This window comes from Hippoglossus hippoglossus, chromosome 4 (assembly GCF_009819705.1).
Source record: "Hippoglossus hippoglossus isolate fHipHip1 chromosome 4, fHipHip1.pri, whole genome shotgun sequence".
Classification (NCBI taxonomy): Eukaryota; Metazoa; Chordata; class Actinopteri; order Pleuronectiformes; family Pleuronectidae; genus Hippoglossus; species Hippoglossus hippoglossus.
The window spans coordinates 21,434,527-21,440,862 of NC_047154.1; the positions used below are offsets into that span (position 1 = coordinate 21,434,527).

At 38.7% G+C, this 6,336-nt stretch overlaps 1 long non-coding RNA gene across 1 annotated transcript; it reads left to right on the forward strand.

Annotated features, from left to right (window-relative positions):
- Positions 1 to 50: 50 nt before the first annotated feature.
- Positions 51 to 3,596, forward strand: LOC117759889. Its single transcript, XR_004613583.1, has 2 exons — positions 51 to 801; positions 1,403 to 3,596. It is a non-coding gene; the product is annotated as an uncharacterized LOC117759889 (long non-coding RNA).
- The last annotated feature ends 2,740 nt before the right edge of the window (positions 3,597 to 6,336 follow it).

Below are 6,336 nucleotides of genomic sequence, written 5' to 3' on the forward strand. Positions count from 1 at the left end.
TGTCTGTCTTTCTGTCTGTCTATCTATTATTATTATTATTACTATTATTATTATTGTTGTTGTTGTTGTTGTTGTTGTTGTTGTTATTATTGTAAGCGGTGAGAAAGAGGCGGGTCGGTCAGTGACTGTGTCAGCTGATGTCTGTGCTTCAGTTTCTCACTGATCGCACCAGTCACTGTTACATTTTACGTGCGTTTACCGACGTCGACGTTTGGAGAAGACACACGCGCGTCACGTCACCGCTTGTGAGCCCGTACAGTTGGATTCCACCACTTGTTGACAGCAGGATCCTCTGAGCTGCACATGGCTCGTGTTACTATTCCTTCTGCTCTTTTTTGGTTTCCCCCCCCACCTCTTCTTATTTTTGTTCTTCCTCTTTCTGGCAGCAGGCGCAGAGAGTCGCTGTCATTCCGCGCAACACTTGCGCACAGGAGAGGAATCCGGAGAGTCGACTTGTTGCGGAGCCACACGGCGGCGGCTGCGTCCCGGAGCTGTCAAACACTGCGCACAGCCTCCAGCCCCGTGGAGCCTCCGGACCGATCCCACCGGACAAACCACCGGGGGACGCGATCTTCGTTCTTCTCTCGGGCCTCCACAAACTATCTCATTTTGTTTGTTGTTTTTTAAACTCCGGCCTGGTTTTTTTTAAATCTTTATTTTTTTTTTGTTCCTGTCACATGGCTGCTGGGAGAATTCAATAACAACAAAAAATGGCGACAATCACGTTGCTCCGTGTGGTCTTGCTGCGTCATTAAAAAATATTCACGTAAACACGGGGCGCTGACCGGGGGGACACTGTGGGTAAGTGGGCTCCGTGGCTGTTGTACATTTCACGCAGACTTGCTCTTATGAAGAATGCGTGATTTTTTATTATTTGGCTCCTGCACGGGCGCGCTGTTTGTTTTTGCCCAGGGAAAAAAAGGGGTGTGTGCGCAATGCTGGGCGTCAACGTTTGGTTGCACAACGCGAACAATGCGATTTAATTTAATTTTTTTTTTTTTAAAGTGCGCACATGCATGTTGTTGTGACGTGACGTAAGTAACGCGGTTGTTTACACTCGGGCAACTTTTGTTTATTTGCAAGGGGGGGGAGGGACGGCAACAAGCGCGAGCACGGCGCGTGTGTGGCGTCTGATGGCACCAGTTTGGATCATTACTGGGTGTTCCTGTGTTTTCCTTCGACCAGTTATTTACCAGTTATTTACATGCAAGGTTTATGTAACAGGATCCTGCTTCTTTTTTTGGTGTGTGTGTTTTTATACATGTCAGTAAACGCAGCACGAATGCAGCACCCACCCCCCCCTCTCAGTGTGTTCGTGCACGTCGCTGTTTAGTTGTTGCACATGTCGCACTTGTTTGTTTTTTTCCGTGCACGTCTGACATGAACATTTTTTTTTGGACAGAGCCTCTGTGCAAGCTAATGGAGTTGTTTACAAGAAGTGCGGAGGGGCGGGGCGAGGAGGAGGAGCCTTGACGTCACCGGCGACGCGACCTGACTGCTCGAGAGGGTGCACGCGCCGAGGAGGGTGGGGGGGGAGGCAACGAGCAGGATCATAACAAGTCCGACGTCACTCGGCCTGTGGTTGGTATGAATAATTTACAGAAAGTAAAAAAGAAAAACAGTAGTTTTCCTCCATCAGGAAAAGAGGTGAAGGTGCAAATATGGAGCTCCTTTTTTTTTTGTGTGTTTCAATATTTTACCAATTAGAGAGCGAGCCATTTTCATCTGCAGAGTAGTAAATAAATAATAACTTTATTTGACTCTATTTATAGAGTGCTTTTAAAAATCTAAGTTACAAAGTGCTTTATGCAAGGGCGGCAAAATATAACAGATTAAGGATCACAATTATTTAAAGACTATTCATTTCAAAGAACTGTAAAAGGAATTATTTTAAATACATTTTTACAAATTCAGTGAAATAGAATTGAAATTCAGGTCAAATCAGTGTTGCAGACAGGCAGCAAATCGAAATGTATTAAAATATATAATTTTTAAATATATATTTCTTATTTTATTGTATGACATCATGGAAGCAAGCAATTTGAATTTTTATCTCTAATTTATCGAGGAGACTAAACTAATTTCCAGCAATCGGCTCCTGCTTCGATCACAGAAGTAAAGTGTAGTACGGTAAAGTTGATGAGATAAAATACGATTAGATAAAATACGATTAGATAATATACGATTCACTTGTTACAGCAGCACATAGTCAGAATGAGGTAGACCAGAGAATAAATAAGGCAATAAAATAAAAATAGAAAATTTAATTAAAATTCAGAGAATAAGTACATAATATACACTTTCCACCAGGGAAATTTTGTCTCTAGGGAAATGTACTTGAGTTAAGTGCAGTGTACGGAACAGTAAACTGTATTTGTGCATTAGTATAAGGACTGAAATAGACGTAATTATATAAGTTACAAAATACCAATAAAAGGGTGACAATAAGAATAGTAGCCTATACATATAAATTACTTTAAACAGACAAAAATATAGAAAAATAAATACATATATCAATAAATACATTTTTTTTAAAGGATGCTCAGTTACAGTTACAGCTGCAATGGTTAGCCTGGTCCAATGATTGATGAGTCGACAAACAGAAGATTCATTCTGAGATCGGAATAATCGCTTTATGGCCAAAATTCAAAATATTTTCATATTACAGCTCCTCAAATGTCAGGGTTTGCTGCTTTTGATTGATAATAACACTTGATTAAATGTCCTTTTTACTATATTTCAAATTTATAAACTTAAAAAGCTAATTGATTAATCCAAACAAATTGTCTATATCAATTATTTATTCAACATTTACAGTCTATGTCTAATGAATTTAAGAGCATTAGACAAGTGGTCACAGTTTTTTTTGCAACATCCATGTACATCTACTCTTAGTTGTACAATATAACGACTTTAAAAATTATTTTCACCATATATGGGCAAATGGAATAAATAAATCAGAGTAAATAAGTTGCTAAGATCCCTTAACAATGTCCTGGTTTACATGCACGTGCACGTAGGAGCTTGTTCTATCCTCCAATACTTACTGCTGAGCCACTTTCACTTTATATAGCTTTTTTTTTTTTACACTAAGAGAAGAATATAGTATCAAGGAAAATCAGAAAATAAGGATTATTGGAGCCTGTGGCAACATAAAGATGTGACATGTACAAAACATTGCATATTGCGAGGTTCCACCAAACGACCTGCATATTTGCAAAAGGAAAACTGTTTTAGTGGAGCTGGGATATTATGGACTGGATGACGGAGTGAAGCTGTGCACTAATAGACTTGTCAGGCTGCCCTGGTTCAGTTATCACAGTGCTGATGCTGTCCCCATCGAAGGTACAGTACTGTGATAACTGAAGGATGGCTGCCAACTTGACACCAGTGCCGAGGACCGAGGTGCATTCCCCTAATGATCCAGAGGACCAGAGAGGAGCTCCACAAGCGTGAGTATGTGATTAAAGCAGAAAATTGTGCTGTGACTAATATTGTTATTTTGTGTTTAAGTGCAAGACATATCCAAACCTGTGTGTAATACTAGTACTTCCTTCTTGAATATAAGAAATAAAGTGAACTGTCAATTATTAAAATGTGTACATTGTTTGATTTATCTCTGTTTTTGAAAACTGAACAAATACTTGTACCTGTAAAACATTTTACTATATTAAGCTCCAGTTAGTATCTAAAAAAATAAAATACCTCACAACATTAAACCTTAAAAACTCTCCACATTCATTGCCTGTGTTTCTTTATCAGAGTGAAACCTGATGAGTTTTGCCTTACAGGATAATTTCTAATTCCCTACAAATAACAATTGTGAGCCTGTGTTTTTTAGTTGAGTTATTGATTTCAGATTCGGTCCAAAATATGTCCCTGGCTGTCCTGAATGCTTTTCCACATTGTTGTCAACAGGGGACGCTAAAGCTCCATGGTTGATGTGCTCTGTCCTCTACAGAGCAATGATCTCTGCTGTGTTTCAGTAAAGAACAATGAATGTGTTTTGGTAAAATTGTTACATAACCTTTTGAATTTGGAATTTTTTTGTTTCAGTTGAGATAATTCACACCAATAACAATGATGCTCTCCATTTTGGGGTAAATTGCTCAATCATTATTGTTTTAGAGACTCTTAGATATTATTTAAAGCTATGACATCTATATTTCACATGTCAAAACACTTTGACTGTCATTTCAAATCAATAGAATGAATCGTACTTTCCATACATGTACGGTCTGAGTCACGAACACAGGTCATCTGCAGCTGTTATTGGCATGTTTCACATACTATAGCTTCTGTGGAAATCCCCAAAGTGTCATGATACATATTTTGTTTTTCTCACTCTCACCTCAATCCGCTCGACTCCCCATGAATCTAATGTTTTTCTGACTCACCGCGTCATGTCTAGGTGCTTGTGGTTAAAGCTAATTTTTTGATAATAACATATATGAAAAAGTCAAGTGGGGCTTTACACAATTTAAAGAGACATTTTGTAAATGAAAACAAGCTTTCAGACACACTCATCTTTATAACATCACACTCAGCTGGTGTTTTTGCGTAATCCAAAACTGTAGTAACCATCGAGGGACAGGGTAATGGGGAATTTCTCTTGTATTCAAAGCAACGCAATACATGATCTCTGGGATGTGGCTTGGGAAGTCCCTCCCTTAAAATCAACAACCCCCGTTTTTTGATTTACAGAAACAGTCACATCCACGTCGCTGTGTGCCATTCCCTGACCTGCAGGAACAATACACCAATAGTGTTAGACACCCAACCTGGCAACTCTTAACTAAAGCATGTATATGTTTACTAAATGTCTTTGAACACACTATAATGAGGCAGTACACAGAATACACTTAGTGTAAGTGACTCCTTGTGTGAGCACTGAAAGTGGAGGATTGGGTATTGACAAAATAATAGTCTGGAGTTATAAATTGTGTTTTAAATTATTCATTAATATAGGCTATATATGCTGCTTAATGCTAAACAGAGGAAATCTAAAGTTAAGTTTTACCTTAAACTTGTCTTATAAGATTCCAAGAAAATTATCATATTAATCTCCATCTATTATCACAGTGCTTACTATTTAAATGAAACATCAATAATCACCTTGTATCTAGAGCTCTGTTGTGTGCAGTCAGCAGGGAAAAACACACGTTGTTTTGTGATGCCATCAGAGGTTGACTCACCGATTCCTGATAAAAACCAAGATGATTTCACCATTATCTAGTTCACACCAAAAAAAAAATGTTCTTCTCAAAAAGTTTATTATCTCAAGACACTTTACATAGTGAGGTCAAGACCTTACATCATAGAGAAAAGCAACAAGCAAACACTTTTAGCGAGAGACAAACAAATCCTTCTCAACTGGAGGAAACCTCTGGCAGAACCAGACTCAGCTGGGGTGTGTGTGTGTGTGTGTGTGTGTGTGTGTGTGTGTGGGGGGGGGGTAGTATAAGAGGGGGGAAGAGAGGAGAGGGAGTTTTTTAACTCTCATGTTTAAACTCTGTCAGACTGGTTGTTAAAATGAAAACAATAAGAGTATTATGATATGTATAGATGTAATAATGTTATCATTATAGCTGCACTTGTGATAATAATAATAATAATAATAATAATAATAATAATAATAATAATAGCAATACATGAAAAATAGCAAATAATGTCAGGAATTAATCAGTGAAAATACTATAGAAGTCACATACATTCAGTGTTTTCAGAGCTTTTTTGGGATATTAATATTGAATTGATATATTGTTTGATTTAATTTCAAAAAAATTTAAGCAGGTTGGTTTATAATTTGAAATTTTAGATTTGTGGACGTGTGATTTTGAAAATAGCTGGATCAAATTAGTAACGTAATATTGATTTGTTTTGATATCCCTCAGCATTCAGGCTAAAAAAGTCTAATTTGAATGTCGGGGCTCCTGGGCTCTTGAGGGCTTCTGGACTCTTGAGGGCTTGTGGACTCTTGAGGCTTCTGGACTCTTGAGGGCTTGTGGACTCTTGAGGGCTTGTGGACTCTTGAGGGCTTGTGGACTCTTGAGGGCTTCTGGACTCTTGAGGGCTTGTGGACTCTTGAGGCTTCTGGACTCTTGAGGGCTTGTGGACTCTTGAGGGCTTCTGGACTCTTGAGGGCTTGTGGACTCTTGAGGCTTCTGGACTCTTGAGGGGTCGTCCTCCAACCAGAAGGTTGGCGGTTCAATCCTCAGTCTTCCCTATCTGCATGCGTCCTTGTGTAAGATACATGTAATGTAATAATGACACCACAGGATGTTGGTTCTTTCCCTATACGTTTGAAGAAGTGATCACCATTTGCTTCAATTGCAT